We start from the raw sequence: 11896 nt of genomic DNA, 5'->3' as shown, positions 1-11896 counted from the left end.
GGGACGCAGCCGCATAGCACAGGGAGATCAGCTTGGTGCTTTGTGACCACCTAGAGGGGTGGGTTAGGAAGGGTGGGAGGGAGGGAGACACAAGAGGGAAGAGATATAGGAACATATGTATATGTATAACTGATTCACTTTGTTATAAAGCAGAAGCTAACACACCATTGTAAAGCAATTATACTCCAATAAAGATGTTTAAACAAATAAAAATAAATAAAATCAGTATATTGAAATATGTTGTGTTTCTATACACTAATGATGAACTATCTGAAAGAGAAATTAATAAAACAATTCCATTAACAATTGCATCAATAATAATAAAATACCTAGGAATAATTTAACTGAGGAGGTGAAAACTTGTACACTGAAAACTATAAGAAGAAGACACAAATAAATGTAAAGATATTCTGTGCTCATGGATTGGAAGAATTTTTATTGTTAAAATGTTCATATTACCCAAAGCAATCTTCAGATTCATTTCAATCCCTATCAAAATTCCAATGGCATTTTTCACAGAAATAGAAAAAAAATTCTAAAATTTGTATGGAATCATGAAAGACCCTGCATAGCCAAAGCAATTTTAAGAAAGAAGAACACAGCTGGAGACACCGTTCTCCCTGATTTCAAACTATATTACAAAGCTATAGTAAACAAAACAGTATGGTATGGTCATAAAAACAGACGAATAGATCAATGGAACAAAATAGAAATAAACCCATGCCTATACGGTCAACTTCTTTATGACAAAGAAACCAAGAACATACATTGGGGAATGGACAGTCTCTTTGATAATTTGTTTTGGGGAAACTGGACTGCCACAGGTAAGAGAATGAAACTTGACCACTGTCTTACACCATACACAAAAATTAACTCAAAATGGATTAAAGACTTGAAAGTAAGACCTGAAACCATAAAACTCTTAGAAGAAAACAGGAAGCATATGCTCCTTGACATCAGTCTTAGAGATTTTTTTGCTGGGGGGGTTTACACTAAAAGCAAAAGCAACAAAAGGAAAAATAAACAAGTGGGACTGTATCAAAATAAAAAGCTTCTGCACAGCAAAGGAAATGATTAACAAAATGAAAATGCAGCCACCTGAATAGGAGAACATATTTGAAAATCATATATCTTGGAAGGGGTTAATATCTAAAACATATAAGGAACTCACACAACTCAATAGCAAAAACAAAAATCTGATTAAAAATTGGACAGAAAAACTGAACAGACATTTTCCAAAGAGCATATAACAAGGGAACAACAGGTACATGAAAGTATGCTCAGCATCACGGATCATTAGGGAAATACAAATCAAAACAACAATTAGATATCACCTCACACCTGCTAGAATTGCTATTATCCAAAAGACAAGAGGGAAGTATCGGTGAGAATGTGGAGAAAGGGGCACAATTGTGCCCTGTTGGTGGAAAAGTAAATTGGTGCAGCCTCAATGGAAATCAGTGTGGATGTTCCTCAAAAAGTGAAAAATAGAATATGATACCAAATTCCACTTTTGGGTATTTATCTTAAAAAACAAAAACACTAACTCAAAAAGATATCTGCAGTCTGACATTTATTGCAGCATTATTCACAGTAGCCAAATTATGGAAACGACCTAAGTGTCCATTGACAGATAAATGCATAAGAAAAATGTTATATGTATGTAACACACACACACACACACACACACACACAGTGAAATACTATTCAGGCATGAAATAATGAAACCTGTCCTTGATGACAACATGGATGGGCCTTGTCTGCATTATGGTAAGTGATATAAGTCAGGCAGAGAAAGACAAATACTATATGATCTCATATGTGAAATCTAAACAACGACAATAACAACAAAACAAGCTCGTAGATAACAGAGAATAGATTAGTGGTTGCCAGAGACAGTGGGTAAGGGGTGAGCAGAATTAGTGAAGGGAATCAAAAGGTAGAAATTTCTAGTTACAAAATAAATAAGTCATGGGTATGTAATGTATAATATGGTGATTATAATTAATAATACTGTATGGCATATTTGAAAGTTGCTAAGAGAGTAAATCTCAAAAATTACAGGAAAAAATCCTATAACTATATATGCTGACATACTTTAACTAGACTTATTGTGGTGATCATTTCTCCATATATACAAACATCAGATCACTATGTTGTACAGCTGAAATGAATAAAATGTTGTATGTCAATTATACCTCAATTAAAAATATAAAATAAGTTGAAAATTTTTAAATTTTAAAAAAAGGACATTGGAGAGATACTTGTGATACAGCTGCCTTGTGTCTTGACTGTACCAATGTCAATATCCAGTTCTGATATTGTCCTATAATTTTTCAAAATATTAATTTCGGGGAAACTGGGTAAACATGTCAACTATAAAAATGCAGAAGGCTGCAAATAATAAAAGAGCTTATTTGGGAGTCTAAAGAATTGCAATTCAGGAGATATATATTTGGATAAAACTGAAAGAGTGTTCCAGGGAAGAGAAAGAGTATTTTACATAGGCAAAAGCTGCGAGGCTGTACTCTGACACAAGAAAACAAATATTTGTCTTTAAGGGATGGCTGTCATGACTTGTTTTACTGTAAGGGTTCAATAATTATCTTGAGTTTCTGCAGATCTCTGGCTGTCTTCTTTAGGACACCAACTGGTCAAAAGGTCAGCTTCAATCCAGGCTGACATGTGCTAACTTCCTCAGTGGCCTTCCAGCTCCATTTTATTTTATTTAAACTTTTTTTAAGTTTTTTTTGGAGTATAATTGTTTTACAATGGGGTGTTACTTTTTGCTTTATAACGAAGTGAATCAGTTATACATATACATATATCCCCATATCTCTTCCCTCTTGCATCTCCCTCCCTCCCACCCTCCCTATCCCACCCTTCTAGCTGGTCACAAAGCACTGAGCTGATCTCCCTGTGCTATGCGACTGCTTCCCACTAACTATCTATTTTACATTTGGTAGTGGATGTATGTCCATGCCACTCTCCCACTTTGTCCCAGCTTACCCTTCCCCCTCCCCATATCCTCAAGTCCATTCTCTAGTAGGTCTGTGTCTTTATTCCCGTCTTGCCCCTAGGTTCTTCATGACATTTTTTTTCTTAGATTCCATGTGTATGTGTTAGCATATGGTATTTGTTTTTCTCTTTCTGACTTACTTCACTGTGTATGACAGACTCTAGGTCCATCCCCAGCTCCATTTTAGAAAGCTCTCTTAGCAATACCAAATTCATTCTGGTTTTCCTTTCACAAAATGTATGTGAGATATCTCTACATTATTTCTTACATCTGCATATGAATCTACAGTATCTCAAATAAAAGAAGTTTAATAAAAAGTATATGTAAAGAGGTCACAATAACGTTTAATTTGAATGGTTACTCTCTTATTATTCCACACATTCCATCTGAGGGCCCATACGGTGAACCCACTGAAAAAAGTCCTAAAATTTCACAAGCTCTTTTGAAATATCTTAGCCTATTTATTTATTTATTTATTTATTTATTTTAATTATTATTTATTTATTTATTTTTGGCTATGTTGGGTCTTCGTTTCTGTGTGAGGGCTTTGTCCAGTTGCAGCAAGCGGGGGCCACTCTTCATCGCAGTCCACGGGCCTCTCACTATCATGGCCTCTCTTGTTGCAGAGCACAGGCTCCAGACGCGCAGGCTCAGTAGTTGTGGCTCACGGGCCTAGTTGCTCCGTGGCATGAGGGATCTTCCCAGACCAGGGCTCAAACCCATGTCCCCTGCATCGGCAGGCAGATTCTCAACCACTGTGCCAACAGGGAAGCCCCTTAGCCTATTTATTTTTAAACAGAAGGAATCACCACATTTTGAAAGAAGCTGATGAAAACGACTACTTTTTGGATCTATTCTATAACACAGAGAGTCAAACTTTATATTTTAATTGGATAGAGTTTATTCTAAAGCAGTGTTTCTAAATATACTGCATGTAATTGTCACAATTGGACACGAATGCATCCTGCTAACTTAACCTGAGAGCTTTCCTTTCTCTGATCCTACGTTCACAAACTACCTTTTCTTTATAACTTGATTTCCTGCATGTGTCTTACCTACATGAAAAAATATGTTCTTTATGCATTCATAAGAATGCATGGCAGTTACGTTTTTCATTTAATATTAATAAATTGACATTATGGTTTAATTCATCAATCTCACTGAGCTTAGTTGCTTTCCCTCTTAGAGGTTGGTTGGGCTTGGTTGATTACTCCCTTGTAGATGAAATCCACTCTCAATGGGATGGCAAAATCAGGATTCTGAGTTAATCATTTGACTTTTCAACTGTGGTGAAATAACTTTGGGGGCAATATCCAGTAACCAGTCTACGTTACTGAAAACATTCTGTTCAAATTGCTATTGGGATTATATAAAAATTTATATAAATTATTCTAAACTATAAACTCTTTGAGGAGAGACAGTATGTCACATTTTCCCATTACTGTATACCTACATGTAGCATAGTTTCTGGTGCATGTTGTTGAATATGTACCACTCAGTATATGTTGTTGGATAAATGAATAAATGAATTAATTAATATAAGTATTCATCAATGTTCCACATTTATTTTATTTTATTTACTTTTATTTTTGACCGCACTGCACAGGCATGCAGGATCTTAGTTCCCTGACCAGGGATTGAATCTGTGTTCCCTGCAGTAGAAGCGTGGAGTCCTAACTACTGGACCACCAAGAAATTCCCAACCAAATTTATTTTAGAGGTAAAATTACACGAGTCATTTGAGTCATAAAATTTGTATTCCTGGTAATTTAGTATAGACACATAGCTCCATTTGCCAAAAATCTCTCAACAAAGTGTTATATCACCCCAAAAAACTTACTGTCATTATTTCAGCATATGCATTCAGCTTTCTGTCACAGATGTGTTTAGTTCAATGAAAGAATGGTGAGAAATTTTATCATTAGATAACATTACACCAAAGACTGGAAAATCTCATGATACTGTTTTGTTTCCACTGTCAACAATTCCATGTACTCCCATTGTTCTTTTGTAACCAGCTTTGTTATTTCAGGGAACAGGCAATCAAAGGCTAGTTCCTCAGCATATATCCTATGGTCATAAATCTTTGTCTAAAATGTCATTCATAGGTTTGAAATTATTTTTTCCCATGGCTCTTTAAATATGTTGTCCAATTCTTAATGTTTCCAATGACTTTTCACCTTGGAATTGTAGTCAGGATGACATCAGAAACTGCTGATTATATCATTTCTTTAATATTGCCTTATTTCCTTACTAACCCCAGGTTTACAGGAGATCATAAGTGTAGTGCCAGAAAGTAAGATTTATGTGAATTCTATAAGACTAAAAGTTTGCTTGTGGCTCTTATAGAATTAAAGTCTGCCAAAAATTAGTCTGAAAAAGCAGTTACACAGAAAATTCCTTGGTCAACCATGTGGAAAATATAATTACATTTTGAATCTTACTCTAATTCCACCCTTCAAATCCACGCTTGGTGGTTGAATTATCATAGAGCTTTTCTAATACTTTATATAAAATTTCATGCTGTTAGATTTTAATAATGATATACTTGTACACATTATATTAAAAGCTAATAATATCATTCAGCATAATTCAACTTTCAAGGAAAATTAAAAGGTTACCAAGGTAAAGATAAGATTATCCCTGAATTTCTCTCTATATGCTAATCTCTGTAGTTCTCATTGTAAATAAAAGTCTCAGTGCTAAAAAAGTTTGTTTTTAATACATAGTACCTTACTAAAACATTGTCAGTTTAGTATTTTGGAGAGCAATAAATTTGAAACACTTTATGTTTCATCTCTAAAATCCACCCTCAGAACCTGGGGGAAGAGGAAAAGTGGACACTTGATGTGTGAGAATTGAGGTAGTGTATATATGTCAAATTCTCACATCTTTTGGCATTCACTACTGTCTTCTACTATAACTTACTGTTTCTGGCTTTCACATAAACTAGAAGTACATGAAGAAGAGGTGGCCACAGGAAAATAGTACATTACTAGAATTTATAAAAGCCTACCTCTATTCATAAATGTTAGAGTCAATATGAGATGTTTGGCAAGCACACCGCCATCTTGTTTCAATGTCATCAGGCATTACAGTTGGATAATTTTTCCTTATTACTATCCTAAGCCTCTCACAAGTAACCATTTTACTTCCTAGTATGCCATCAGAAGAAAGAGATAAAAACTCAACTACTCTGCTACTTTTCTTTTTTTTTTTTTTTTTTACTTTTTTATGTTTTTTTATTTGCTCCAGGTGGGGTCTGAACTGTCACTTGCCCGCACTCTGGATTTTTTCTGACCCCACCACAAGGAGCCCTCGAATTGGCTAATGTGAGAAATTGGGAATGAAGACCCCTCACCCTGCCATCTTGCTGAGGGAGTCTCCTTTTCGAAAAAAATCAAAAGGTTATCTCATGAGCCTGGATGGATCCCACTGTCAGCTTTCCACGGTCCCGACCACTGAATTTCACCCCCTTTTTTGGCAGGGAGAAACGGAAGAATGCTGTTCCCAAATTCTCCTCCTTCACCTTGTTAAACACCAAGGGGAAATAAAGAAACCCCACCACGGTAACGGTTCACCTCCAAGCTGTCTCCCTTTCTCCATCCTTGGTTAAAACCCTTTGCACATAAGGCAACGTGGAAGCTGATGTTTTTACTCATCTCACTGTTGTAAAGCACCATTATGAAGTCGGGTTGTACAGTAGTTAACAGTTTTTTTTTTTCAGTCAGGGTGGTCTTTATTGCCTTTCCCTTGGGCTAAGCCAACACAAAGTCTTTCTGGAGACTCAAGCCCCACAGCAGGAGATGCTGGGAGATGCTGAGTTACTGCTGTCCCACCCACTTCCTCCTCAGGAGCCCCAAGCCCCACTCCTTCCTGCGCTCAAGCTGAGAAGAAAGCCAAGGTGATTGTAGTAATGAATGCTGTCGAAGAAAACCAGGGGTCCACCGAGTCTCAGAAGGTGGAGGAGGCCAGTCCTCCTGCTGTGCAGCAGCCCACTGACCCCGCATCCCCCACTGTGGCCACCATGCCTGAGCCCGTGGGGGCTGACACTGGGGACAAGAACACCACCAAAGCAGCTGATGATCAACTGGAGTACGGGGACGGCCGGGGCTTTGGCATGGGGGAGCTGGTGTGGGGGAAATTGCGGGGCTTCTCCTGGTGGCCAGGCCGCATTGTGTCTTGGTGGATGACGGGCCAGAGCCTAGCAGCAGAAGGCACCCGTTGGGTCATGTGGTTCGGAGATGGCAAGTTCTCAGTGGTGTGTGTGGAGAAGCTGATGCCGCTGAGCTCCTTCTGCAGCCCCTTCCACCAGGCCACCTACAACAATTAGCCCATGTACCGCAAGGCCATCTACGAAGTACTGCAGGTGGCCAGCAGCCGAGCAGGGAAGCTGTTCCCGATGTGCCACGACAACGACGAGAGCGACACTGCCAAGGCCGTGGAGGTGCAGAACAAACAGATGATCGAGTGGGCCCTGTGAGGGTTCCAGACCTCTGGCCCCAAGGGCCTGGAGCCCCCAGAAGAGGAGAAGAACCCCTACAAAGAAGTTTACACAGACATGGGGGCTGAACCCGAGGCAGCTGCCTATGCACTGCCTCCACCAGCCAAAAAGCCCTGAAAGAGCACAACTGAAAAGCCCAAGGTCAAGGAGATAATTGATGAATGCACAAGAGAGCGGCTGGTGTACGAGGTGCGGCAGAAATGCCAGAACATCGAGGACATTTGCATCTCTTGTGGAAGCCTCAACGTCACCCTGGAACACCCTCTTTTCATCAGAGGAATGTGCCAAAACTGCAAGAACTGCTTCCTGGAGTGTGCGTACCAGTATGATGATGACGGCTATCAGTCCTACTGCACCATCTGCTGCGGGGGACACGAGGTGCTCATGTGCAGGAACAACAATTGCTGCAGGTGCTTTTGCGTTGAGTGTGTGGATCTCTTGGTGGGGTTGGGAGCTGCGCAAGCAGCCATTAAGGAAGACCCCTGGAACTGCTACATGTGCGGGCACAAGGGCACCTACGGGCTGCTGCGGCGGCGAGAAGACTGGCCCTCTCGGCTTCAGATGTTCTTCGCCAATAACCACGACCAGGAATTCGACCCTCCGAAGGTTTACCCACCTGTCCCAGCTGAGAAGAGGAAGCCCATCCGGGTGCTGTCCCTGTTTGATGGAATCGCTACAGGGCTTCTGGTGCTGAAGGACTTGGGCATTCAGGTGGATCGCTGCATCGCTTCTGAGGTGTGTGAGGATTCCATCACGGTGGGCATGGTGCAGCACCAAGGGAAGATCATGTACATCAGGAACGTCCACAGCGTCACACAGAAGCATATCCAGGAGTGGGGCCTGTTCGATCTGGTGATTGGGGGCAGTCCCTGCAATGATCTCTCCATCATCAACCCTGCCCGCAAGGGACTCTACGAGGGCACTGGCCGGCTCTTCTTTGAGTTCTACCGCCTCCTGCATGATGCACAGCCCAAGGAGGGAGATGATCGCCCCTTCTTCTGGCTCTTTGAGAAATTGGTGGCCATGGGCGTTAGTGACAAGAGGGACATCTCGCGATTTCTCGAGTCCAACCCTGTGATGATTGATGCCAAAGAAGTGTCAGCTGCACACAGGGCTCGCTACTTCTGGGGGAACCTTCCTGGTATGAACAGGTCATTGGCATCCACTGTGAATGATAAGCTGTAGCTGCAGGAGTGTCTGGAGCACGGCAGAATAGCCAAGTTCAGCAAAGTGAGGACCATTACTACTAGGTCGACCTCCATAAAGCAGGGCAAAGACCAGCATTTCCCCGTCTTCATGAATAAGAAAGAGGTCATCTTATGGTGCACTGAAATGGAAAGGGTGTTTGGCTTCCCTGTCCACTATACCAACGTCTCCAACATGAGCCGCTTGGCGAGGCAGAGACTGCTGGGCCGGTCGTGGAGCGTGCCCGTCATCCGCCACCTCTTCGCTCCGCTGAAGGAATATTTTGCTTGTGTGTAAAGGACGTGAGGGCAAACCGAGGTAGTGACACAAGGTTAAACAAACAAACAAAAAACACAAAACACAACAAAATACCAACAACGTGAGGATGGAGAGAAGTATCAGCACCCAGAAGAGGAAAAGGAATTTAAAACAAAATAAAACCCCACAGGACAGAAATACCGGAAGGCTTTGCCTTGTAAAAAGGGTTGGACATCATCTCCTGAGTTTTCAATGTTAATCTTCAGTCCTATTTAAAAACAAAACCAAGCTCCCTCCCCACCCTCCCACCCCCGTTTTTTTGGTCAAACCTTTTGTTTTCTACTCTTTTCAGAGGGGTTTTCTGTTTGTTTGGGTTTTTGTTTCTTGCTGTGACTGAAACAAGAGGGTTTATTGCAGCAAAAAAAAAAAAAAAATCAGTAACAAAAAATAGTAACATACCTTGCAGAGGAAAGATGGGAGAGAAGGAAAGAAGGAAATTCTATAGAAATCTATATATTGGGGTTTATTTTGTTTTTTTTTTTGTTGTTTTTTTTTTTTTACTATATATCTTTTTTGTTGTTGTTGTCTCTAGCCTGATCAGATAAGAGCACAAACAGAGGACAGAAAATAGACACTCAGGCGGCAGAGTTCCCTCCCAGCCACAGAGCTGTCTTGCCAGCACCATTCCTGGTCATGCAAAACACAACCCAACTAGCAGCAGAGAGACGAGAACACCACACAAGACCCTTTTATACAGTATTCAGGTGCCTACCACACAGGAAACCTTGAAGAAAATCAGTTTCTAGAAGCTGCTGTTACCTCTTGTTTACAGTTTATATATATATGATAGATATGAGATATATACTCTGCTACTTTTAAAATAATTAAAGATTATATTACCTTTCAGCTCTTCTTTGCATCAACTGATATAAATTCTTATAATCTTCTTCTTGTAGGTTGTTTCTTAATTTCAGACTCACATTTGCTCTTTTCTTGATATATTTAAAGTCTCAGCATTTTAATAGCATGGATATATTCTGAATATTTTAGGATTTAACTGTCTTGTTAAGAAAAATTTATATTTCTCTTTTAAAAACTCATTTAGTCGTGAACTCTATTTAAATTTTCTAAAGGTTTAGATAGAAACATAAATGTTAATTTCAAGTGAAGACATTGAATGGTCATTTCTATGATTTATTATATAATCTCTTAACATTTATAACCATTGTAAATTTTACTATTTCTTTTCCTTTCAGTGAAAATAATCTGACATTTGGCTAACTCACCCACTGCATTGAATTATTAACACTTTAAATGTAGAGATTATTTCAATCATTTAAAGTGCTTGAAATTCAAGCACTAAACAATTTTTTAAAAATATTAATTCGCCTTCATTGTTTTCAATGAAAATTTTTATACATTTTACAGTTAAAGTTTGTCAATTTTTAACCTGTATATATTGTGACTATGTTTCTTAGATGGAAAATAAAATTAACTTTATATCAGTTCTGAACTAGGTCATATATATGTTATCAAAATATCAAATGCTAGCATGTAAGAGGTATGTATTTAGAAGGTCCTCAATATGAATTATTGTTACTTAGCATTTAGATGGAATGTTTTATTTCCAAAATGCTTATGTAAACACTGGCTTCATCATGCAAGTAAACAGCAAAACAGATACCAGCTATTTGCTACCAACTTAGTGATCTTTAACTATATTTTTTAGTGATAAGGCACTGGTAAGAAAGTGATTACATTCTATTTCATATTGCATCCTTCTTCGGTAAATTAGTGCCTCACCTATATTTACATTTGCAAAGTATATTTTGAGGATACACTGCTGATCTCACTTACTATGGTCACTTTTCTCAGTGCCAGGCAGAAAGATACATGAGTGACATCTAACTTCTCAAGGATGACACTGCAGGGAAAACACTTTTTATGATCTCACTTTTCAGAAATCCAAATCAAAAACCTAGATGCATACTAAAGCATTGAGATGATCTACAGTCACACTCAACATTCCCTGGTTTCCACCGGATTAGTTCCATGGTGATTTTAAGCAATAGGGAAAAGAGTGATTCTAGCTAGAACAGTGATTGAAACAACAGTTGGAATGTTGAAAGAGACAGTCTTCCTTGCAATTCTTGTTATCTTGCTGAATTACAAAGAAAGGTAGGCTCCAACTGCTTTCTTCCCAAACCATTTCTCAGGATTAAGTTTACAATGAACAATCTTGAGTGATAAACTTGACAATGCTTGTACACTGTTTGACATAAAAGAAGTGGATTACCCAAGCTCTATATTCCCAACTGTTATGCAAATTCCCTGTTTGTATCCTTCTGGACCATATAGCATTTCCCCTAGGAAATTTAGAGACAAGAGAACCTTATGCAAAAATGTTGATGCTCATGATGCCTGCTGTGCCATAAGCAGTAAATTCTTCTCTCTCTGTCCCAGGAGTCATATGTGTTCTGCCAGCATCAATGAATCAGTTATAGGCTAACTGAGCAACTTGTAAAAAAAGTAAAATCAAATCCTAGGCCTAACAGAGAGCATATCAGAATCAGTTGTTGGGGATCTATAAAATTACATATTACTTTATACTATCCACTTCTAGAATGACCTTCCTTATGACCATGAGAATCGCTGCCGATAGATGGTTATTCACTACTTACGATTGGTGACGGCTATATCACTATGTGCTGAGCATCAAAAAAGTTGAGAACCACTAGCCAGCAAGTTAACCTTTGTCCTCTTAACATTTCTTTCATTGGTAAACTTTGCTCCTCCTTCCCATCCTTTTAACTATGGAACCCAGGTTTTTCATAGATAAGTGTATTAGACCTGAATGGTCTTTGGCATTTTAAAATTGGAAATAAAAATTCCTTAACCAAAAGTCACAATAAAAAATAACAAATTGATCT

The 11896-nt window shown here is 39.0% G+C and overlaps 1 pseudogene across 1 annotated transcript; it reads left to right on the top strand.

The window, feature by feature from the left end:
* Positions 1–2837: 2837 nt before the first annotated feature.
* LOC309653033 (DNA (cytosine-5)-methyltransferase 3A pseudogene) lies at positions 2838–9267 on the top strand (annotated as a pseudogene). Its single transcript has one exon. The product of its transcript is annotated as a DNA (cytosine-5)-methyltransferase 3A pseudogene (transcript).
* Positions 9268–11896: the final 2629 nt, after the last annotated feature.

The sequence above is a fragment of the Balaenoptera physalus genome, assembly GCF_965194825.1.
Source record: "Balaenoptera physalus genome assembly, chromosome: X".
Lineage (NCBI taxonomy): Eukaryota > Metazoa > Chordata > Mammalia > Artiodactyla > Balaenopteridae > Balaenoptera > Balaenoptera physalus.
The sequence above is the reverse complement of the archived record's forward strand: the minus strand, read 5'-3'. Positions and strand labels throughout refer to the sequence as shown.